General features: G+C 42.8%; 1 protein-coding gene and 1 long non-coding RNA gene across 3 annotated transcripts in view; one reads left to right on the top strand and one right to left on the bottom strand.

The window, feature by feature from the left end:
• IL15 (interleukin 15) overlaps positions 1-19,307 on the bottom strand; it is a 30,117-nt gene extending 10,810 nt beyond the window's left edge. The window contains exons 1-2 of the mRNA XM_079989521.1: positions 19,171-19,307; positions 11,686-11,810 (exon numbers count right to left, since the gene is read on the bottom strand). The gene's annotated coding sequence lies outside the window, so the exon portion shown is untranslated. The remainder of the gene's footprint in view (positions 1-11,685; positions 11,811-19,170) is intronic.
• LOC307223520 overlaps positions 11,818-25,795 on the top strand; it is a 41,225-nt gene continuing 27,247 nt past the window's right edge. The window contains exons 1-2 of one of the 2 annotated variants that reach the window (XR_013842120.1): positions 11,818-11,983; positions 23,487-23,530. This is a non-coding gene — a long non-coding RNA (uncharacterized lncRNA). The remainder of the gene's footprint in view (positions 11,984-23,486; positions 23,531-25,795) is intronic. The other variant, XR_013842119.1, reaches the window with a different exon arrangement.

Below are 25,795 nucleotides of genomic sequence, written 5' to 3'. Positions count from 1 at the left end.
CCCAATAAGTGACGTTGAGGAATAACTTCATTCTTATGCAAGAGGAACTGTTGTTGTCATTTGTAAATTGCCTTTAATGCCTCTGTGAGATTGCAGAAATTGTTTTTAAGATCCTATGGGTTAATGTAAGCAATGAGGTCAACCTATCTATACGTCATTTTATTTGCAATTGATTTGTTACTGGAATATCATTCCAGATGCTTTTGTATGCCAAAAAAGTAGATCCTTCATCATGAGTTCCAGTAAAGAAAAACTGTGTGTTTGAACAGTCACAAAGTGGATAGCCTGTATTGAGGCAAAACCAACATAAATTATATGCACGCAGTTTCTCTTTAATTAGTAAGCACACATAGCAGTTAATAGCAATAGCAGTCATTTAGACAAATAGCAGAGCAATTAACATCATCCACAGTGTATGGGAATGCAAACTATTTACAAATTCAGTCTATAGTTATATAGTCTACATGGCAAAACACTGAGCAATAAAGTGCCTTGCTAAAAATATTTCTGCCATGTACTCAGTTGCACAAATGCAACTAAAACAAAAAAAAATACTGCAGGCCAATATTTATCAAGCAATCGGGTTTCTTTTAAATGGTTTAGGAGAAAATTCACCAGTCTGCAAGTCAATTAAAAAAACAAAAACTACTGATACATGATGCCTGTCTTTGCTTAGCTTAAGAAAAGAGGAGAGCGCAAAATATTGTCTGAAGCTCAACATCAAAAAAACTAAGATCATGGCCACTGGTCCCATCACCTCCTGGCAAATAGAAGGGGAAGAAATGGAAGCAGTGAGAGATTTTACTTTCTTGGGCTCCGTGATCACTGCAGATGGTGACAGCAGTCATGAAATTAAAAGACGCCTGCTTCTTGGGAGAAAAGCAATGGCAAACCTAGACAGCATCTTAAAAAGCACCTTGCCAACAAAGGTCCATATAATTAAAGCTATGGTTTTCCCAGTAGTGATGTATGCAAGTGAGAGCTGGACCATAAAGAAGGCTGATTGCCGAAGAATTGATGCTTTTGAATTATGGTGCTGGAGGAGATGCTTGAGAGTCCCATGGACTGCAAGAAGATTAAACCTATCCATTCTTAAGGAAATCAGCCCTGAGTTCTCACTGGAAGGACAGATCGTGAAGCTGAGGCTCCAATACTTTGGCCACCTCATGAGAAGAGAAGATTCCCTGGAAAATACCCTGATGTTGGGAAAGATTGAGGGCACAAGGAGAAGGGGATGACAGAGGACGAGATAGCTGGACAGTGTTCTCGAAGCTACCAGCATGAGTTTGACCAAACTGCGGGAGGCAGTGGAAGACAGGAGTGCCTGGCGTGCTCTGGTCGTCCGCTACAAATCCTGTTCTCTTGCCCAATGCCTCCTCCACTGTAGAATGGCTGTAATGGCAGAAGGGATGACTGAGAGGGAAGAAGGAGGATGACTGTGAAGAGAAAGGGAAAGAAGACTGTTACAGAAAGCACATTTTAAGTTGGCCTAATGAGGGTGTTTTTGCTGGGGAAACCCATAAAACCTGGAACTTGCTCTGCTGTTGCAATACAGCCTTTGAGTACTTTTAGATGTGTGGTCACAGCTCAAAAATAAATAATAAAAAGGCAATCCCAGATCCAAAATTAATTATCTCCACTCCCCAAACAAACCGTTAAAAAGGTAAAGGTAAAGGTACCCCTGCCCGTACGGGCCAGTCTTGACAGACTCTGGGGTTGTGCGCCCATCTCACTTAAGAGGCCAGGGGCCAGCGCTGTCCGGAGACACTTCCGGGTCACGTGGCCAGCGTGACATCGCTGCTCTGGCCAGAGCCAGAGCCAGAGCCGCACACGGAAACGCCGCTTACCTTCCCGCTGGTAAGCGGTCCCTATTTATCTACTTGCACCCGGAGGTGCTTTCGAACTGCTAGGTTGGCAGGCGCTGGGACCGAGCAGCGGGAGCGCACCCCGCCGCAGGGATTCGAACCGCCGACCTTTCGATCGGCAAGCCCTAGGCGCTGAGGCTTTAACCCACAGCGCCACCTGCGTCCCTAAAACAAACCGTTACTTTTTAGAAATTACTTTATTTTTATTCAGTATTCAATACAATGATATGTACTTATATTGAGATAAGTATGTATGAGGGTGGGGTGGGTTCATAAATAAAGAAGGAATTTTCAAAGTTTACAATTGTGAGAAAGCATAGGATGTGAAAAGAAAAGGGGAAGGGAAGAACACATATAAAGTGTGAATACAGCAGAAATCTTTGCAAATACAGGCAATGCAGATGGCTACCTTTCCCTGTCAACTCTATGTGGCAAACCCGGTTTTGTCACCATGTAATGTGTGAAGGGGAACTAGCCTGGAGAGCTGAAGTAAAGCAGTTTGTAGACAATGTCTTGGAGGCAAACCTGGAGCTTTTTCAAACAGAACGCAAATTTGGCAGCCCTAAGCACAGATTTCCCCCATTAGCCTCATTTACAACACAGTATTATCTGGGGCTTGAACATGGCCCTTTACTAGTCAGTTTAAATTGTGATTAATACTGTTCCTACTTCAGTTACGTTTGAGACAAGAGAGACTGAATGCTTTTACTGCAAGTTGAATTCCATCCACGTGGCAAACTTCATTTATCTGTCTGATGAACTAGAAATATGGCGGTTCAAAATGCCTGGGCCAAGAATCTCAGGAAATGACAATCAGACTACTGTAATTTTAGCTGTTAGCACTTTATGCTCCAAGGCATGGTAAGAAGAAATGAGGGAAGCCTAATTCTTCCAATATATGGCCCAATTAATTGATGCTGATTGGCTACCAATGGAGGAGAAAATTGCAGAACTGGAAAATAATATATCAACCTTTGTTCTTTGGCTGAAAATATGTTTACTTGTATTTGTTTGCCAATATTTGTGTGACAAATCATGCGTCCATGTTTCAGGTTGCAGTGATTTGAAGAATCAAACAACTAAGCGGAATCTAAAGTATTGCTTGTCTTAAGAATTGAGTGGGGAATATCCTACCTGAGAGCCAGACACATTGTCTTTATTGCCAAGGTTTATGAGATTTGTTGGGAGATGGGGAAATGTAACAGGTAAGAGAAATTGGAAGGGAAAGCAGACTTTTTTTTCTGGAAAATACCTTTATTACCTCTGCTAGGCATTTCTCCGGTGTCTTTCTTTTATCACTTTTCTTTCATCTTCTATTCTGACCACGGTCAGTAATAGCCTCTCTCTTGGCTACACCAAAGCACAACTCTTTCCATTCACATCCTTGCTCAGCATGGACTCGGATTTTTAGCTTTCAATCTTTACTGTAATATGCCTCCAAAGACACTTTTAAAAAAATCAATAAACCTTGTACTGCTTTGAGCTTCTAGCTCCCACTGCTGTGTTATTTAGGAAATTATGTGCCTCTGTGTTACTGCCTGTCTAAAATAACTAGTGAGCTCTTGGAGTCACCATGGGCTATGTCTTCATCAACAGTAAGTACTGAACAACTTTCAGCACAGTTACCCACGACCATTAAAGGACAACGGATAGGTGGGGGGAAAGGGGACAAATGAGGTTAGATTTAGATAAATGCAAAGAAAAAGAAGAAAGCGAAAATAAATAGTTAAGCCCAATACCACACTGGCAGAAGGAGAACAGAGCAGCAATGATTAACTGAAGCTAGAAATGGAAGGTAGGTGAATAAGATCTTAGTTTGAAATAATCAATGGGTCTTTTTTTTGTCTAGCAGACTGAAGATTCACACTATTTCTTGGCAGTAGCCCCACGGTTATGGGTCTCAATTCCTTGAGGAGTTCAGCACGCTCCATCCCACAAAATATTTACATGGGTTTTAAAGGCCTACTTTTTTTACTGTTGCCTTTAATGGCCTGTCTGTGGGTGTGTTTTGCTTTTTGGTATGGTCATATTATGTCAGAATACTCTTAGTAGGTGCTGCCTACTAGTGGTGATGAAGTGTTTGCTTTTATTTGGTTTAAAACTGTATTATGGCTTCTTTGTTGGTATATATTGTTTGTGTGATACATGGAGGGTGGATCTACACACAGGGAAAAACCACTATAAATAAATCAGAAATTGGATCATTATAACAAAAGGAGAAAAAAAACCCTATGGAAAATTGCATATAAAAATTTCTAGCTCTCTGGCCCCATCTGGTGTTGTCTGTTGTCTGCACATTCAAATCGTTATTTCTTTACTAATGTAGCTGAGTTCTGTGAAACCTTTTGTTTGAAACGAGGCCTAAAAATCTTTCAGTTAATTAAACATATAAATATACCAATCAGATACAAGATTTTGTGGGGAACTATTTGAAAAAAATGTTGGAACAAACAGCACATTCAGAATTAGTAAAGAATAGTTACTCCAGCCAAAAAAGGAAATACCTCATTCATTTTGGTGCATCCTGAATACTTTTAATTACTATAAATCATGAATGTTTTAGAAGAATGGGTTTTGTTTTTTTTGGATGTTAGGCTGGATTATCTTTAAGGGTCAGTGTTTGAAACTCACATTGTTCTAGGTGCATTTTGCGACAGGGAATTTCATTAACACAAGCAGTTTCTAAGCTCTGGGCACAGTACTGCACCTAAGATTTTAGATTGCAGAGGGGAAGATTTTAGACTGCAGAGGGGAAGCAAAGGAAGGTGGAAGTGGGGAGGCAGAAAAAGACCTACTCTCTGAAGGCTGGAGAAGAGACCCCTTAAGAATATTAGGGAGGTGGGCAGGAGAAGGACTAGACCATGTGAAAAATGAACATAATATTTTAGCTGCCACTCATTCATTTTTCAGCTTTGTATTCTTGTTATAAAAAACCCCCATGCCTAAACATTCCATTGTTGTGCCCATAACATAGGTTTAAGGTGCCATTTAGCTCCTAGCTTTCATATCTCAGTTTCTAACACTGCTTAGGGTAGCTTTCAATTGTGTAGTTCTTGGTTCCAAGAAAGAGGGTTGATGAGCCTGAAACCTGTAAGGCAAGTTTTGTCCAGGCACACTCTCCGTTTGTTTAGTTAAGTAAAATGAGGTTATAGTTTGCCAGAAGCACCAAGTGTAGTGAGACCATATTTCCTTGAATAATGAGGAAACGGCAAGACTATTGGACAAGGACATGTCTTTTTTCTCCTTCCTTCCTCTGCTCTGTGGGAGATTATTCCATCAATCTGGTTATGAAGAAGCTGCAGTTTTAGACAGGAATAGAGAAGACACATGGAGCACTGAGTTGGGCTCCGAAAGACTCATAAGGTTCTTGCTGCTCTGTAAACCAATAGATAGCCAACATGACAACCTCCTGATTTTATAGAAGAACAAAGGATTTTGGACTAACCATTGTAGTAGTTGCACCTCCATATTATGCTCTAGCTGTATATTTGTAAATAAACATACATTTTACAAAGTGAGCTCATTCAAAGGAAACAAAACCTGAGTGTGTACTGCATCCTCAAAACCTCATCATTTGAGTTTTGGGGTGTGCATAACAATACACATGGGAAAGAGGCATTTAGGATGAAGGGAAGCATTGGCAGTCATGAATTGATATTGTCTTCAAAGAAGCCAATGCAGCTGTTTCAGAAATGGATCGTCTTCTTCAAAGAAGAAGAAGAAGACCCATTTGAAAAACAGCTGCATTGGCTGCCAGATCTGGCAGCCAATGCAGCTGTTTTTGAAATGGGTCGAAGGAGTTCCAAAGGCAGTCTCATCCACTGCATTTTGAACCAGTTGAAATTTCCAAGTTGTCTTCAAGGGCAGCATCACACAGAGCACATTTCAGTAATCCAATCTGGACGTTCCAAGAGCGCAGAGTACTGTAATCAAGTCATCACTGCCCCAAAATGGCCACAACTGGCAAACCAATTGTAACTGGAAATAGGCACTCCTAGGCAGCAAGGCCACCTAGGCCTCAAATGACAATGTTGGATCCAGGAGTACCCTAAACCTGCAAACCTGCTACCTTCCAAGGGAGTGCAACCCTGTCAGAACAAGCCATCTTCCCACCTCCTGGACTTGAGAACTTGGAACACATAACACTGCTGTATTTTGAGGATTCAGTTTCAATTAAAACACAAGCCCAGGTTCAGATAGCATGCAAAGCCAAACCTTAGCTCAGCTCAAGAGAAATAAAAAGGCGTAGGAAAAGGAAAGAGGCAGCAAGCTTCCTTCTGGGAGCCTGCACATTTGCATGGTCTCATAGTTTGGCTTATCGTGTTGTGAAAACCAACTATCCAAGGAAAGAAGGGATGTATTCTAGAATGGAATATTTGAAGGTATGGATATCCACGCTACTTAAAAGTACAGTTTGATACTAAACGGTAGGTTTTGCCCTCATTATGCAGTGCTTTAAGTTATTAGGACATTTAAATGAAGGAATTACAATATTTATGTGGCACATAAATTATGCATCATTTTCTAAGGACAGCCATAAAACCTCAGGCATTTGCAAGTCACTTCCCTTTGTTGGTGAGCAAATGTTCAGCAAGTTGCAACACTTCTCCCATCTGAGTCCTCCCCACCTTTTTGGAACGAGCAAAGAATTTTTGCAGGTTTATATGGGGTGTTATAAGAACAAATGTGAAAAAATGAAGATGTGAAGGGGGGGCACTTGGATGATGAGTATGCATGTGTGATCAGCCCTGAACAGCCATATATCTATGTTCCATTCTGGTGACATGCTTTAATTAAAAATAGATGCTGGCAACAATCATTTTTAAGCGGCAAGATTATGTGCCACTTCTCATAATGTCAATCATGCTCAAAATGGAAATAAAAGAATAAGACAGTTTCAGCAACTGTCAGTATACTGCTAAAGTCATTGATGTCAATTGTACTTGGTGATTTAGTCATGCAAGTATCCAAAACAAAATACATTAACTGCTAATAGGTAGAAATAATTTATCTGTCATGTAAGATGCAGTATTTGGTGACCTTTTCAGGCATTTAATTTTATCTTCAGCAAGATGAACAATGAGATGAACAGCAAAATGAACAATGAATATTTGATATTTGTTTACTGAATATAGCACAAATTGGGATGACAGAATGCATGAAATACATAGGCTTTGTGCTTTTGGGTTCTGTACTGTGAGAGACTGAGGTGTCTTTGAGAGTTTATATCCTCTGGGCATAGGTGCCAACTCCCTGGGGCCCTGGGTACCCAAGCACCCACAAAATTCCCTATGAAGGGGTCGGGCACCCACAAATTTTGGTGCTAGGGTCATGAACGCTGCATGGCACCCACGGCCCCGAGCACCCACAGTCATGGGGCCAAGTTGGCACTCCAGCCTTTGGGTTTGAGGCAGGTGTAGAGAAGAGATGGTTTTATGCCCCAGGTGAGAGATAAGGTGGAACACTGTATCATTTGCTCAGATGGATGGTAGGTGTATTTACTGGCAGGTCCTGTGAGATCTGGCTTTCATGTGTTGATGCCTGTGTGACCTAGAGGCATGATAAATTCTGTGTATGAACTGTTTTAGCAGGGTGTTCTATGTACAAGATGTGCCTCAGGAGACAGAGATTGGAGGAATGTTGTAGGATGGCCTATCTCAGTGATTAAGAGGAGGAGCAGGCATAGTAGAGGGAAATTCTGAAGGAGTGGTGATAGGTGCTTGTGCCTAATATCACCCACTGAGTTCCCTCTTATTTGTGGTACTTATCAGTGCTCTGCCACTGCCCCCAACAATCTGCTGGTTCTGTTGCTGAATTCCATGCTGGTTCTTGATAGAACCATGGTGATTCATTATTTGATCATGAACAAATGGGCCAACCTGACATGGCCAGATTTGACTCAGCTCTGTCCACTCGGTGCAACATCAGTCAAGGGCTAGTGGGGAGGTATTGCAGTGGTCCATAGAGGTTCACTTCCTGTATTATAAGTATTGCTGATGGGGGAAGTATCTCATATTCATTTCATATTGTGAAAAGGCTCAACTTATTCATGATATTGAGTGGAAAGCTTTCTTAATTCACTAATTAAAGCAGATGACTTTTTTTGTAAATAATTTTTATTCATAACAAATCAAACCAAATATTGCCACATAAAAAACACACCAATACAGCCAATTATAAAGTCCGAATTAAATAATTTCAAAGGGTGACTTCCCGTGTTCTGAATTCCAAGAGCTACTGTCCTTCATTTATTTTCTGCTTTTCCCCCACATCTCTCAATCAGTCTCTGGTATATGACTCTCCATCTTGTTTTGTTTGACGATTCCATATTTCTATAATCACGTAGGAGGCAAATTTTTATTCCATATTGTTTTCAGTCTTATTATTTGGAAACACAGTCCTCTTTCAATAGCCCCTCCTTTCTCTACCATTTCTTGCTCTGGGCTTCCATACAAGGTTGAAATTAATGGTGCCATGTTGACTTTGATCTCTCACAACAAGCTGATGTTTCAAGTTCTATACCATGGGGTGTACTTGACAGTCAATAAATTATATAAAGATTGTTCCCAGTTTCTCCAAAAAATAACCACGCTCGCTCTCCAGGGCCCTGGAGAGCTAGTAGGCATCCAGAATTCACCGTCACTCTCTTTTTCAAACATATATAAAAATATTCCGTGTGAGCACATGCATTTTTTGTAAAGTACATCCCTTTTGTAGTTCAAATTATAAAGTATCTCTGGCCTCCTTCAGATAAAGGAGGTTCCTTGTTTTCTTTTTTCTTGCTGCGTCACAGCTGCTACCAGCACCATCTTTCCTCCTCAGCCCAAGCCATTTGCATATCTGATCTTATTCTGCCAATTTTAATTAGGACTCTCCACCAAGGACCGTGGTGCCATATATCCAATAAATTTTACCCCTCCTGTGTTTCCTTTAGGTAATTAATTCTTTCTTGGTGAGGTTCGCCAAATCATTAAATAGCTGATATAAGAAATACAAAAATACAGCAGCCACTCACCACATTAATCGAAACACCAAGATGGGAGTCTTTTTGAAGTCCAAAGCTTGACCTCCAGTAACTGTGTAGTTTAGCAGATTTTCCTTTTATCTCTTTCCGTCCAGAAATATTTTTGTCCAAATCTTTTTAATTTTTAGAAAACAGGTATTCCCCGCTCGAGAGATTGACCCCGGAGAGTTCCCAGTTTGTGCCATACAACGCCCAGCATCCCAGCCCCTCCATCTTGTTACGAGAGGCTGATAACGGAAGATCTGCGGGCGGCTAAGCTCCCCTACCCTCGGGGGGGTGAGCGAGCTAACTACACTCATATTGGCCCTGGCACTACTGGGGGTCCAATCTCATGGGTGGCAGCCATTTCCCTTGGCAGGAAACAGGAAGTCTGATCTGGGAACATTTTTAACTAAAAAAGAGGTTGCATTTTTGTTTATAAAGTGCCTTAAAAGTAAGCAAGCACGGAACAGAAATACGGACAGTGTCTATTTGCATTCTAAAAAGGATGTTAAAAGCTGCAAAAAATATAAGAAGACATCTGACACAACAGGGAAACAGAAATGGAGGGGAAATCTGAACAGTCATTTAAAATCACAGGTAGCCTCTCAAATCATTTTAACTAGGAAATCAATGAATTTGAAGTTTTCTAGACATCTATAATTTTCCTGTTGTTATTGTTCTCTTGCCAGGCTATAAATCGGATCCCAGTGCTCATACCAAAAATTATGTGACACAATTGAAGATTCTACAATGAAATAAGTTCACAGTGTGCCATAAGCAAAGTGACAGGTCACATTGCAGCAAATCTGAAGATCTCTGCAATTGCAGGGTATTCTCTGTTCAAGCTTTTTAATGTTTACTGTTCTTTATTATTGAAGAAGAACCAGTGTTTTTGTTTGTTCGTTTCATATTGCTCTATTTACACTCGCATTTTGCTCTACACAAACCACGTAAAATGCCTACCAAAGACATTATCTCATTTTTCAAATTCTTAAGGATCTCATATATAGATAAAAGTCTTCAGGATGTTTACTGAGAAGCAAGCTCTACTAAATTACCGGTAATTAGACTTACTTTCAAATAAATACATTTTGAAACATGATACATGAGTAGAACTGTCCCAGGACCCAATTAAATCTTAAGGGCTTTGGACATTTTAACCACACATTCTAATGCATGTTTATGCTTGATGTGTGCTCAAATCTTCCTCAGCAAATTTGGTCATCATATTAATTTATTATTTTAAATACAGCAATGTGCTTTTACTTTTTTATTTTAAAAAAAGTTTCTAAAGAAAATTTAGTTATCCCAATTCTCTGATTTTGCTCAGTGTACAATTTCAAATAGAGCTGTTACCAAACTCACAAGGTTCCCAAGGCGAAAAAAAGCCGCAAGCCATAACAGGTGCATAAATCATAATAGGGCATTTTGCTTTGCCAGCAACAGAGCATTTCTTACTCTGCCAATGTCCAATAGATTAAAGCTCCCACACAAGGAACTGATTTATCTTTCTGGTTCTTTTCGCTTAAGGATCATTAATCACTAGTAGTAGTCCCCAATTTAAAAGAAAGCAAATTAAATCTAAGCTTATCAATAAAATAAAGGTAATTCTTCTTTAAAACATCTGCCAGTTAATATTCTATGGTTGTCATATTTTGTTTATATTTATATTTTCTACTTACAAGAAAACAGGTGGTTATTAATACCTTGACTGTGATAGGAACATGAGAAGAAGAAAACAAAAGACATTTCATTTTGTCTCATACACCAGGCATTAGCAAGGTATTTCATTTTTCTACATACATCAGACTTTAACTTTGGCCTCAGAAATTAGCTAGAAGCAAGCAAAGCATAATTTTTGTCTCCCCAGAAACTTTTTAAACCAGCTCAAGTGGGGAAGAGCGTAAACTTTCAACCTTTCTGTTACTTCTTAATGCTCCTTACTAATCACCCATAACACTACACTGCAATGGTCAGAAAAAGCTACCAAGAGGCTGCTAGCACCCAACTCCCATATCTTGTGACTTTGCTCTTTTTACTTCCCTAAAAAAGTGTACTGACCAAGTTAAAAAGCAGTTAGGAAACTAGAAACCCCGCCCCCCCAAAAAAACTCTCCCAGACATTCCATCACCCCCACCATGAGCAGAAAAGTAGAAAACAGCATGTCCCCATCATATGACCATAGGGATTTCTTTCGCTAAATGTTGATAGCCTACTACCAATCTGTCTTGAATTAGTGCCTTACTCATCTCCCCATATCCACAGTGCTGGATGTCAGCATACAAGGGTAGTGATGAAGTGAGAAACTGACTCTCCTCTTGCTTGCTTGCAGGAACAGATTTTACAGACAGTGACTGTGCACGCGTTCATTGTCATGGACCTAGAAGCAGCCCGAAAGCCATGCTCTGCAGACATGCGGGAGGGGTGGGCCGGAACACAACCCCCATGCAAACAGTGAGTCACCTGTATTGCAGTAAAGTGTTAAATGGTCATCTAAATCTTCTTTAACTGTTTTAAACTATTTCATCTCAACTTCAGTGAGTTTCCTTTAGAGGATTCTCTACTGATGAGGCCATGGTAATAATAAATAATAATAATAATAATTTATTTATACCCTGCCCATCTATACTTAGTTTTCCTGTACCTGCTGGTCAAGGCCAGATGGCTGGGAAAACCTTTGGGATCTGCTTATCCTAAGTGGCTAGGTTTCAGGATGGTGGAAATCAAATTCTGCTGTGGGCAGAACTTGAAATCAGACTGGGGATAGGTTGGCAATGTCTACAGTCAAAGAGGATAGGGACGGACTGGACTCACCCTTTCAGATTCTTATAGGCTCTCTCAGTTCCAGGCCTCTCCTGTCTTTTTTCACACAACTCTTCTTTTTTGCAGAAGCTATGCCTTTTCCTGCAGGCTCTCTCAGTTCCAGGGCTCTCCTCTGTCTGTTAATGTAACAACAATAATAAACACTGACTGCAAGAACTGGGAATTCCTAGAATGCCTTGAATGGAAGCCTGTGCCCTATTTTCTGTTTTGTGAGACTGTCAGAACACTATGGATCATCTCTACCCTGACACCACATAGGAATAACAGCCGAGAAACTATGTCAGGACAGGTAAAAGAATACTAACTTTCACCTCTAACCTCCCTAACACAACACCACCTACTGGTGCTTATACAACTAAGACCATGCTAACCAGTTGTCATAACATTTTAAATTGAATTCTGTACTGGCTATTAACATTGCTAGACTGTGTGTGTGTGTGTGCACGCGCGCGCGCGCGTGTGTAAACTGCCTTGAGATGTTTTAATAAAATGCAGTATATAAATATTTTGAATAAATAAAAACACCAGTGAAGTGGTTTGAAACTAGTGTTACCCATCATCAACATATTAAGTAAAAATTCAATTTAAGGCACCCAGAGTTTTGAGTCACGTTTTCTTTTTAAAAAATGGTGAAGAGCAGCAGAAATATTTGGGAGCTAGTCATTTGCTAGCAGGAGATGTACTATATAATTAAACTGTCATCCTTGTTGATAGCTTATTACCAGCAGGTAATAAGATATGTGTGTCATTACAAGTCATTGTACTGTATTTTATGCTGCAAGAGATTAGGGTACGTTTCCAGTGACAGAACAGAGTGAATGCTTAGAGATTGTTGCCATTATGAACATTATAAATCACAATCTACAATTTAATAGTTTAACAATTATCTACAGTGCCAAAGCTGGAAAATTATTAGCAATGAATGGCTGCTTACCCCACTGGTAAAAAGTGAACGTTAACGAGCTGTAGTGAAAGAAATCCCTGAGGAATGGTAGAAGTGGTTTATACTATTCTGCTCTAATTCTGTACGTATAGCCACATATGCAAATGAAAATAAACTACTGGTTGTATTACAAGTACAGTTGTAAGACTTTAAAGGGGAATTGACTAGAACCAATCTGTTTCTCGATAAAGAGGTGTTCACACCACAACTACATGCATAAAAGGGTGTCGTCTTTACTCTCCATCTAGGGTGAGATTCAACTAAGCTTTACTCAGGGTAAACCTATTAAAAATAATGGACCTATGTTCAGTTCAAGTTCATCCAAATGCACTTCTTTTTGCATAATTAATTATGCCTGCCCCACAGCTATTAAACACAAAAGAGTGCTGCTCTCCCCCAGTGCCAACCCTAAACCATGTGAAGAACTCAAGGTAAGAGTTAAAAAGAAAGTAAGCATTAATTTGGGAAACTTGGAAATATGTTTTTAAATAAATAAATTGAGCAGGGGTAGCCCATCCCATTTCACTGCCTGAAATGAAATGAGAAGTTGTCCCCACTCCACCAAAGCCTCACTTACAGGGTTTGTGTAGCAGCAGCTTCTGGTAAGATCTCACAGAATTCTCATGAGATCTCACAAGAATTCTGCAAGTTCTCACCAGAAGCTACCACCACGCAACCCTGGCAGCAGCCCATAAGGGTGTCATCCCATGAGATTCTGTCACCTGAAGCAGTTGCTTCAGTCTGCCTCGCGTGTGAGCCGGCCCTTAGCATGAGCACCAGTAATTGTACAAAGCTAATTATTAAAGTGGGCAATGCCCCACCTGTCCTAATGGACCAGCCTCCACTGAACAAGCTTATCTGGAAGCATGCATGTTGATTTCCCTCATGCAGCTGCTAAAAATTTACATTGGCTAATGGTCAACATACATTGCTGTGGTTACACAAAGACAGAAAGAGGTAAACAAAAGTAATGCTTTACCATCTGTTAAGCCTTTCTGAGCCATACATATATCAACACTAACATGGAGAAACATATCATGACATAAAAAAGTTAATGTATGTATGTTGGGGGGGGGGACCTGTGGTCCTCCAAAAGTGCTAGAAATACAACTCCCATCTCTGCTGACCATTAGCCATGCTGGCTGAGGGCTGATGGGAGTTGTAGTTCAATAACATCTAACCAGGAAGACTCCCCTGAGTGAGTGCTTGAGGGCCCTGCTCTTGCCACTTACCATCTGGCCTGGGGCGGGGCCTGAAGCCTCACAAGGACTGCTTGCTGCCTGCTGCCTGCTGCCCAGAAAGACTCCCCTGAGTGAGTGCCTGAGGGCCCTGCTCCTTCCTGCCACTTACCACCTGGCCTGGGGCGGGGCCTGACAGGCCTCACTAGGACAGTTGTCGCTACTGCCGGAGGGGCAGAGTGTTTTTAAAATGTTTTTTAAAAAAATTTTGTATGGGGGGGGGGTGCGATGGATGTTTGGTTGGGCTTGGGGTTTTTTTTTTTATTTTGATGTTTTTGTAATTTTTACATTTTTTTGTTTGTATTGTTTTATTGGTTTTGTTTGTTTGTATAAGTTGTTATTTTGTTCTTAGGGGGAGGGGTCAGGGCTGCCGGGGAGTGGGCCCCAGCCCACAAAATGGCTGGGGCATGTTCCACAGGGGGAGATGCACTGGGACAACCGATCTCAGTGATCACGGGTAGGAGGAGGAGTTACGCTAAGACCAGACCATGTCATTACAGAGGAGGCAGGTTTAGTCGTTGTCTGAGGACTATTCCTGCCTCCGGGTCTGGTCCTGACCGGATGGATACTAGAATCAGCAAGGGATACCCACATGACCTGAAGGTTCTGCTGTGCAATGCCAGGTCAATGATTCATAAGACCACTGCCATCCATGACTTGATCATGGATGGAGGACTTGACCTGGCATGTGTAACAGATACTTGGTTGGATGAAGCAGATGGGCCTGTCCTTGCCGCTGCTTGTCCACCAGGTTTCTCTTATGCACAGCAACCCAGGTCATGTGGGCGGGGAGGGGGGGTTGCAGTGATTTTTAGGAAGTCATTAGTTTGCACCAGGCGTCCTATTGGGAAGACCCAGTTTTCCGAGTGCATGTTCTGGAAGTTGGGCAATAGGGGCAGTACATGATTCCTTTTGGTGTACCGACCTCCCCGCTGCACCAAGGATTCCCTGCCCGAGCTGCTTCAGGTTGTGGCGGATGTTCTCCTGGAGACACCTAGCTTGGTCGTCCTAGGGGATTTTAACATCCATGCCGACATGACCTTACAAGGGGCCGCTCGGGACTTCGTGGAAAGCATGGCCTCCATGGGTCTGTCCCTGAATAAGTCTGGCCCAACCCATAGCCGCGGACATGCCTTGGACCTGGTGTTTACCTCTATGGATGTTGGTGATCTGACACTAAGTAAAAGCGAAACGAAAGAAGTGCTATGGTCAGATCACTTCCTGGTGCAACTGGACTTCTCTGCGACCCATCCCCTCTGCAGGGAGGTGGGACCAATTCGGATGGTCCGCCCCCGCCACTTAATGGATCCAAATGGTTTTCAGAGAGTGGTAGGGGATGCTTTATCCCATGTTGATGGCCTTTCAGCTGATTCCCTGGTGGCCCACTGGAATGTGGAGTTAACCAGGGCTATTGACTGTTTGGCTCCGAAGCGCCCTCTCCGATTGCATGGAGCCCAGACAGCCCCGTGGTTTTCCATGGATCTGAGGGCAATGAAACAATCGTTGAGACGGCTAGAGCGCCGGTGGCAGATAACTCATTCCGAATCTGACCGGACACAGGTTAGAGCTCAACGTTGAGCCTACCAAGTGGCGATAGCGACGGCGAAGAAGAATTTCTTCACCGCCTCTATTGCATCTGCAGAAAACAGCAGCAGGAGACTTTTTCAGGTGGTTCACAATTTAGCGGAACCACCTGCAACATCGGGGCCCAGTATGGGCCAAATGTTCTCCTGCAATGATTTTGCAAAGTTTTTTGCAGATAAAATCGCTCAGATTCGGGAAGAAGTAGACTCCACCGTGGGAGCAGGGCCGGGGCGGGAGAGTGCTAGAGTTCTGTCTAGTCGAGTGGGATCAATTCCAATCTGTTACCTCCGAGGATGTGGACAGGCTGCTTGGCCGAGTGAAACCAACCACCTGTCTCCTGGATCCTTGCCCATCCTGGCTTATAAAAGCTAGCTGGGAAGGACTGGGCAATGGGCTTCGTGGGGTGGTGAATGCATCCCTCCATGAGGGAGCCTTCCCAGACCCGCTGAAAGAGGCGGTTATTAAACCGCTTCTTAAAAAACCATCTTTAGATGCGGCCATGATGGCCAACTATCGCCCAGTCTCAAATCTTCCATTCTTGGGTAAGGTGATTGAGTGAGCGGTTGCCGAACAACTCCAGGCATGCCTGGAAGAAGCGGACCATTTGGATCCCTTCCAGTCGGGATTCAGGCCTTATCATGGGACTGAAACTGCCTTGGTCGCACTGGTTGATGATCTCCGGCGGGCTAGGGACAAAGGTGAGAGCTGTTTCCTAGTTCTGCTGAATCTCTCAGCAGCGTTTGATACCATCGACCATAACATCCTTCTGGACCGTCTTGAGGGGCTGGGAGCTGGGGGCACTGTCATACAGTGGTTCCGCTCCTTCCTCCTGGGCCGTGTTCAGAAAGTGGTGGGGGGGGATGAGTGTTCAGACCCCTGGGCTCTCACTTGTGGGGTGCCTCAGGGTTCTGTCCTCTCCCCCATGCTTTTCAACATTTACATGCAGCCGCTGAGAGAGATCATCAGGAGGTTTGGGCTGGGTGTTCATCAGTATGCGGATGATACCCAGCTCTACCTCTCTTTTAAATCAGAACCAGTGAAGGCGGTGAAGGTCCTGTGTGAGTGTCTGGAGGCGGTTGGAGGATGGATGGCGGCTAACAGCTTGAGGTTGAATCCTGACAAGACAGAAGTACTGTTTTTGGGGGACAGGAGGCGGGCAGGTGTGGAGGATTCCATGGTCCTGAATGGGGTAACTGTGCCCCTGAAGGACCAGGTGTGCAGCCTGGGAGTCATTTTGGACTCACAGCTGTCCATGGAGGCACAGGTCAAATCTGTGTCCAGGGCAGCTGTTTACCAGCTCCATCTGGTACGTAGGCTGAGACCCTATTTGCCTGCGGACTGTCTCGCCAGAGTGGTGCATGCTCTGGTTATCTCCCGCTTGGACTACTGCAATGCACTCTACGTGGGGCTACCTTTGAAGGTGACTCGGAAACTACAACTAATCCAGAATGCGGCAGCTAGACTGGTGACTGGAGGCGGCCGCCGAGACCATATAACACCGGTCTTGAAAGACCTACATTGGCTCCCAGTACGTTTCCGAGCACAATTCAAAGTGTTGGTGCTGACCTTTAAAGCCCTAAACGGCCTCGGTCCAGTATACCCGAAGGAGCGTCTCCACCCCCATCATTCTGCCCGGACACTGAGGTCCAGCGCCGAGGGCCTTCTGGCGGTTCCCTCATTGCGAGAAGCAAAGCTACAGGGAACCAGGCAGAGGGCCTTCTCAGTAGTGGCGCCCGCCCTGTGGAACGCCCTTCCAGCAGATGTCAAAGCGATAAACAACTACCTGACATTCAGAAGACATCTTAAGGCAGCCCTGTTCAGGGAAGTTTTAAACGTGTAATATTTTACTGTATTTTTGGTTTCTATGGAAGCCGCCCAGAGTGGCTGGGGAGGCCCAGCCAGATGGGCGGGGTATAAATAATAAATTATTATTATTATTATTATTATTATTATTATTATTACCACCTTATATGTAAATCAGTTGATCATGATCATAACTTCTATAACGGGAGCAACAGTCCCCCCCCCCATGGCTGCTATCAAGAATATGCTGATGGAAACAGGCACTTGCTGATATTACAGATAAGTAGGCCTTGTTGCATGTGAAATTGTCTACTACATTTATATACCATTTCAAGGTGGATTACAACTTAAAATACCAGCATTGAAAACACACAATGATGTAGTGGTAAATTTAGAAGTGCTTGCGTTCAGCACAACAGTCCCCTTAGCCATACCCCTATGGCCACACCCAAACAAAGACTACGCAAGAAAAAATGGACTTTCAAATGTTTTATGTTACATAAATTCATTGGGCCCTGTCACAACCCCACTATATCCAGAGTGCAAGTGATTGAGAAGGAGAGGTGGCTGCTCCTTCTGTGGCCAGCAGTGCACTGCCCACAAAGAGCAAACAGACATGAGAGGGCCACTTATGCTTAACAAACTAGCACACAGGCCCAGGTAGGGTGGACAAGAGAGCCACCGCCTTCTCCTGCTTATACACTACCCACCCACTCCCCTTGCCCCTGCAAAGCAGCAAAGCTCAGAAGAGGATGCACTTCTAGCAGAGGTGTACTGAGAAGTTGGCAAAACTGCTTCCCCCCCCCCCACCACCAAAAATCAACTATCAGACTATGGAATGTATGATATTTTTGTGTATGATGACATGCTGCCTCTGCTGCGGCAACATGAAATGGCACAAAGGCGTGTGAATTTTTCTGACCTCCCTTCTTGCCTTGCCCTCACGCTTTTGAGTATTTTGGTCATGTAAAATGTAATTTCTAATATGGCTATTGCGATAAAGTGATGGGGGGGGGGCAACAATGCAGCTCTTTGCCAAGAGTGCAAGGGACCCTAGGTACACCTCTGACTACTAGAGGTGGAGAAGTCACTGGCTGGGGCAGGCAATGGGATGGGAAGACAGGCTGCTATTTACCTTTGACTGCCTTTCCTCACCACCAGTTCCAGCTGTTTCAAGCTAAATGTGACAGTCTGACTTAGCCGGCATTACCATTAGGCAATGCCGCCCCCCACCATTATATTACCTTCAGTGCTGACTGACTGTTTTAAAGTACAGAGAAAAACGGGCGGGAGAAAGAATGGAACATGGTTCAGGAAGGGAGTGTGCTGGAAGAGGGCATGCATGGCTGGCTGGCTGGCAGGCACACACCCATAGTTATTTGTAACTTTCGCTTGTAAATATGAAAGGCAGAATATTCGTGGGGTTAAATAGCCTTACAGGAAAGGGGGAAAGTTATGGGGAGTCTAACTTAAACAAACCCAGCTTCAGAAGCCTATTGCGGAGTTAATAAATGCAAGAGACGAAAGGCAGAAGCATCTTTCGCTGCGCGTCAGGGGCGAGTGAGACCAGCAGGGAGGTCCGAAGACGACGTCGTCCCTCCAAGCGCGAGAATATGAAAAAGGCGCCTGGGCTGCTGAGCCGAGACTTTCCCGGGTTCATGTGTGTTCATTTTCGCCTCAGGTGACGGGCGCCTTCCTCTCCACCGCCCGTTTTTAACTTTCGCTCGCGTCAAAATAAAGGCACGCCACCGGGGTCAAGCGGGGCATTCGCGGCGAGTGACCCGTCAGAGCGCCGCGGCTCGGTCCGTTTCCTCCTCGCCCTGCGGAGGAGCTGGGTCTGGAAAGCTGAGGAAACTGCGGCGGGGCAAATGGCAGGAAGCACGGAAGGAGGGGGAGCGAAGCGGGTACCTGAGAACAGCTGGCGCCCCCAAGGGTCCCGGCCTCTGGAAGTCCCACGAAGCCCGTGTTCCCGAGGTGTCCAGCGCTGCATATAAAGGGGAAGGAAAAGGAGGGCAGGGCAAGGACCGGACGGCAATCCCTCCTTCTCTCCGCAACGGATCTCAGCGGCTCCCTTTCCACACGCCAGGCGAGTCCCCGCAAGGGGAGGGGAAAGAGCCAAGGGGTGCCGTTCTGTGGAGAGGCAGGGGCGGAGAAGCCCTCGCGTCACGCGGGAGTCCCCGAGCGCGCAATGTTTGGCGGGGTCCTCGAGCGCGGCTGAGGAGAAGCGGCTCTCTCCTTCCCTCGCTCACACACAAATAAACACACCTACAGACGGGCGCTCTGGCGCTGTGCTGAAACGAGCGGGCTTATCGCTTTTCTGGTGACACGACGACACAACCCACGTTGCGTGAGAGAAGACGGTTCCGAAAGGGCGCGGGGCGGAGCTACTCTTGACGCCACAATAAGTCTAAAGTGCCCACAAGACTTTTTATTTTTCTTTCCCGCCTTCGTGTCCCTATAGGAAAAAGAGGGTTCTTGTGACACAGCTAACCCGCCGTGATTTGCCTCCTGCTTCGCTCATAGACGCACCTATAGCACTTTAAAAAGTGATGCTGCCACAGTCTTCAAGGCAAGTGTAGTAAACGTGGTGCCCCTGAGATGTGTTGGCCTCCCATCAGCTCCAGAGAGCATAACCAACCGCCGGGGATTATGGGAATTGTAGGCCAGCAACATCTGGAGGGCACCCGGTGAGCTACCAGTGCTTCAGGCAGGCAGGATATTGTTGTCTTGTTAGCAAATGCAGCAGGAGAAGCCCCTGCAATGAACAGACAGGCAGCTGGGGAAAGTACTTTTAAGGTTGCCACAGTCGACCCGTAATGCTGGTGGTCAACAAAAGAGGTTTAAAGACTGTCTCAAGGCAAATCTTTAAAAATGTAGTATAAATACTGACAACTGGGAAACACTGGCCTGCGAGCGCTCCAGTTGGAGAACAGCCTTTACCAAAGGTGTCATGGGCTTTGAAGACACTCGAACTCAGGACACAAGGGAGAAACGTGCTAGTGAGGCATCTAATCATAAGCCTGCATTTTTATTGAGGCTTGATCAGGGCCTGTATTTTAAAATGAGCTTAAAGATCTTCAAATGTTTCATGCCAGGCAGAAGAGCAGCTGCCTAAGAACCTTGGCAAGATGTTTATTCTCCTAGACAAGGGGGCCCCCTGATTTATAGCAGAAAACAATTCTCAAAGTCGTAAAAAGGGAATTACAGGCTGACAGCCAAGGTTACACTGACCCTACATATTACAGAAGATAAAAAAGAGATAAACATAATTAAGAGTGGGTAAATAGTAAAATAAAACCATGTGCCTCCCATTAAACTTGAGCCATATTTTCCTAAGGTTCAAAGGTCAAGAGCAATGGAAAAGCATCTAGCTGGCAGAAAGGAAGAGAGTATTTTGGGAAGTCTTTTTCTAAAGTTGTTTCTTTCTTAAACTGAGATCCTTTTAAGATTTCTTTTCCTTTTAAAAAGTTATTTATGTTATGTATTAAATATATTGGCTTAAATGTAATTATGCAAAGGAATTAGAAGCTAAGAAATGTTAAATCCTTATGCTAGATTCTTATTTCATATAGTTGGAAGAGATCACAGGGGCCATCAGCCACCAGCCCAGCCCCCCCTGCCAAGCAGGAAACATCATTAGAGCATTTGTCAAGCTTTTGTTTAGAGACCTTCAAGAGAAGGAGATCTTTCAATGATGATCCTTGACATCTGTTTAAGATAAAAATTTAAGATTAACCATCTGTTTTGGAGGGCAATAGGGCGAGGTGAGCTGGTAATTAAGGTTCCTTGTTGAGACACATGTAAGATATATTACTACTTATTTGTCATTTATAGATAGAAGAATATATAGCTTTTTGTTTCCCATAAAAGGACAAGAGGAAATGGGTGTATCTTTTGTGATTGGTTCTAGCAAACAGCCAATAGGAATTTCAACCAGGCTGATTGGACAGAGGCAGCCACAGGAGGAGCAAGGGGGCTGGATTAAGGAAATATAAGTGCTGGCCAGAATGGCAAGAGCCCAGGCCAGAGCTTGGTAACCATATACCACTGTGCCTCATATTTATTTGTCTGACAAATAAATTATTATTTTAATTTCTCTATTGCTGCGTTGAATATTTCATTCCAGCTAAGCGTTAACCACAAGCAGGGTGCTACACTAGGAGGAAGACACGCGTGGCAAATCCACACTGTGATCAACTCCCGCCCGGAAACTAATGTCCCCACTGTGAAAGGACATGTGGATCCAAAATTGGCCTCCACAGTCACTTACGGACTCATTGTTAAAACCGTGTTTATGGAAGGCAATCTTACTTGGCTACGAGTGATCGCCAAAGAAGAAGACAGTCAATCCCTTGGTGCACACTATACTTAAACACACCGAAGCACTTTCTTTCCCTCATAGGATTATGGGCACTTTAGGTTGCTGGGGTCCACAACTCTGTGAGGGGTAAACTACAGTGCCCAGAATTCTTTGTGCTTTAAAAGTATACAGTGTGTATACACTAGGTGCCATAAGACTCTTTGAGTCAATGCAGCAAGAGAGAGTTCCTGAAACAACACCAACACACAGCCCAACCACACTTTCACTTGTCCCATTATTTTAAGTGAATTTCAAGTCATAGGCCCGATAATGTTTTGCTTTGCTTTGCTTTGCTTTTGTCCCAGGGTTTTCTCTGGGAAAATCTGCTGTTTATCACTGAATCAGAACAAAGTCAATCAAGTTTTCAATGGAATGCCATTAGTTCCAATTCAAGAGTTTACAGTGGGTTTTCCTGGGGAAAGTGGCAGGACAGGAAAAAACACCTCTTGGCTCTGTGACTTGACTCACTTGAAATTATAGGATAAATGGCAGTGTGGGTGAGCCCATAGCTAGCCCTCTGGCATTTGTCTCCTGCTACATTGGCTCACACACACTTTTTTAAAAGGGGGTTGTTTTGTCAAACCACAAAACACTTAGAAATGTTTTGTTTGTAAACCATCTGCGCTTCACTGTGTATGTGTGTGTGCTTTAGAAAAAAACAGTGTTTCATAACAGAGCTTGCCAATGTTTGTCTGGCTTGAAACTCATTTCCCTCTTCCTGGGTCATGTTTTATTGGTCAGCTGCTTAGGCTTGCCCTGTGAAATGTTTACAACTTTTAGCTGCTTATTTAGGCATATTTAAACAGTTCACTCCACTTCTGTTTTCTTTTATTGAACTGGATACTGTTTCTATTTCTTTTTTTAAAAAATCAGTAACTTAAACATACACTTTTGTAGGACTAGCAATTAATATGGAATAAACACTACTATGGCACACCTAGATTAGAATTCCCATTTCATCTGTAAGCATGCACTGAAAAAAAATAGACAATATTGTTTCTTTAACCATTCTGATCTTTAGTAAAATTCATCGCAGAAAGGAGAACCTCACCTTTTGACTAAGTTGGCAAAACTAGGGAAATGCAGAGGACACTTAGAATGAGCCAACCAACCAGCATTCATTATTGCTTTGTTCTAATCATGAGACAAACTGTGCACACATCCCAGCAGGTTGCTGATTCCATAAGAAAGACCTAGACCATCAATTCTGGTCATGTGCTCAACCACTTACCTTGGGATTGTCTATAGAATGCATATCTCTCCTGTTTTATTTGTTGCATTACTCCATTAGTGCATCAAGCAGTGGTGTGCAATGGGGAACAGTCATGCAGTGGGGAATTGTCCAGCTGCAAATCCTGTACAAATGCTGAATGATGATGGAAGTGGTTCAGGCTCTCAAATCTTCTCTTTAGGTCGAGTTTCAGAACAATGGAGTCAGCTGATACACACCGCTAGTATGAAAGCTAATGTATCCACTCAGTTTGATAAGACTGAGTCAGTTGTGGAAAGTCAACAGGCTGACTGTTTAAGCTTTTCATGATGATTTGTAATATTATTGAAAATGTTATATTTTTCTCCTCACTAAGGGAAATGGCTAAACAATTTGATTCTGATTTATATGTCATATGTAAGAGGACCAGCCCAGTCAAAACTATGCACTTGGACCTAATGAGAAAAATGAAGGTCACAATTTTTTTGAGGCTGCAATTTACTCTGGGTTTACAGCATTTTATAGTTTGTACAAAAATAATGAAGATGTCTAATTTTGAGCATTGAGGTTCTAATGTCATCAAGGTCATTAGTTCAATATTAGCTTTCCAATAAACAAACTTTTGTGTTCACTATCATGTCTCTTTTTTTACAGCCAACAGGCTGCAATGTGCTATACTGAAGCAGCTATGGAAAGAGGTATGACCTGGGATTTTTAATGAATGGGCTATTTGACTATACTGAGATAGACCACAGCAGCCAAAGGACAAGGAATCAAAACAAAAGATGGGGAAATGAAAAACCAATTGACAAAACTCAATTTTGTCAAGAGTAAGAAGGAATACCTCAAGTGTCATTGACTGACTGTAACTGGAAAAAAGCAAACTAACCTTTTGAGGTTAGCATTTATGAGGTTAGAATGCATTTGCTCTTTAATTTTATAACAAGATGATGCATAAACAGTTGCTAGAAGTATTCAGAAGTAATGCAGGTGTCAGATAATATCATGTTAAGGCATGCCTGCAGTGCCACCTGCAATCCCCCTGCATTAAATTCACATTCATTTTCTTAATGACACAAAACTGTGCTTCCTAATTAAACTGGGGACACTTAATAGCCATCAAAACACTACTTACCATAGCAAGGTGTTTATTTATTGCATAAATTATTCTGATGCTCTCACCATCTACAAAAAAACCCTCTTCTAATATATGCAAGTCTCATTTCTTGTGGGCACAGGCTATTTGGCAAGATATAGACAATTACCATCACTAATGAGCAACTAAATTACAATTTAGTAATTTAAGTGCAATGGCAAACAAACTCAATAGTTTACAAGAAGCGAACACTAACCTGAATTAAATGCTAACCTGAATTTACCAACCAACATAATTGTTAAATAAAATGTGGTCATATTATATTATAAGAGAAAATGAAGTCAGTGTCACCCAATTTACAACAATTTAAGGCTAGTTTGCAAAGTGGATGCACATTTAAGAAATTGATTTTGTTGTTGTTATGTTTATCTCAAGGGAGTGCTTGCATTTCTACCATGGTCAATATCAGCTTTTATCAGAGAACTAAGCTCAAAGGGCACTAGGCTAAAAATAGACACACCTTTCTTCTCTTCCACACCCAGGGCCCAAGAGAAGGGAGTGCAGGGGATATATCATACCCCTGCCTAGAGTAAAAAGGGGAGCCTGGGAGCCAAAGTAGGGGAGCCAGAAATTTCCTAGGACCTATATTGCATGAAGACTAGCATTTACATTTTGTGTAAGCCTACATAAAACACCATATTGCTTCTTTCCCCCATCTACTTCCTCTTCTGGGTGTTGGCACTGGCAGCTGCCCACCTACAAGCAGAGGAGGGCAAAGCAGTTCATTGCCACCGTTATTATCTCATGAACAGATGAATAACAGACTACATCTGGTAAAATTATCTTTTCCATACAACTCTCCTAAGGAGATAGTTAATATTTGCACTGATTCAAAGTAACCAGAAAGTTGATCTACCTTTCTTTTTATTAATACTAATGTCTTCCGGTGATCTGATTTGCATTGCAGTATAAAAAGGATGATTAATGGAGAAAGGAAGGGTACCAAAAGACACTTTGTACCCTGTGATGAAATTTCTCTCAGAGGCCCTCTCCAGACAGGAGAAAACCTGCAGATGTTTTAATAAAAAAGGAGTGGCAGAAGAGCCACTGCTCAGTCCTGAATGTTTCTCAACTCCTTGCCCTCCCGCTTTTGGCAATAATCATCATTTCCGACTAGTGTCAAGTCTGAGCAATGTTTCTCCATAAAGACGACCAAATTGTTTTATTAAATAGAGGAGAGGAGAGGCAAGGGGTGACATAACTGAGCTTCTGGTGCTCAGAGTGCATTTCCCCACAGGGGAGCCGTGGAAAGAATGTAGTTGGTCAAGGGAGCCACGGACTCAAAAAAGGTTGAAAACCTCTGGTCTACACACAAAGGGGGAATATCATCTTTGAGTGTAGCACAGATATTAAGAAGTTTATTAAGAATGAGAAGCAAGACCATGACCACAGAAAAAATGAGTAGCTGTGAAGTAAATATGATGTGGTTGCATTAAAAAAAAGAAAAAAAAAATGATGCAAAATTAGTCAACAGTTAATTAAACTTTTTTCATTACAAACAAAAGTGATAGGGAGATATCCAAAATCAGATGTTAAAACTTTCCAGTGTGGATATAATGCTATAGAGTGTATCTATCAGATTACCTGATAAAGGAAAAATGAAACAGAAAAATTGGAAACACTTGCTGTTTTAAAAGAAATCTCTATAAATTAAAGGAAGAGTGAATGAGCAATTTTGCTGATGATTTTCTTGGCCTAGCATGCAGTATGTTGTGGAAAGAATGACTTTTGGCTTAATCAACATACAGCTGTATGAAGACTTGGCAGAGACAATATTTTATTTGAGAATCAATGGAGAGACTGTGTA

This window comes from Podarcis cretensis, assembly GCF_951804945.1.
Source record: "Podarcis cretensis genome assembly, chromosome: 9".
In the NCBI taxonomy this organism is placed as follows: Eukaryota; Metazoa; Chordata; class Lepidosauria; order Squamata; family Lacertidae; genus Podarcis; species Podarcis cretensis.
Note: the sequence above shows the minus strand (reverse complement) of the source record. Positions and strands in the feature narration are given on the sequence as shown.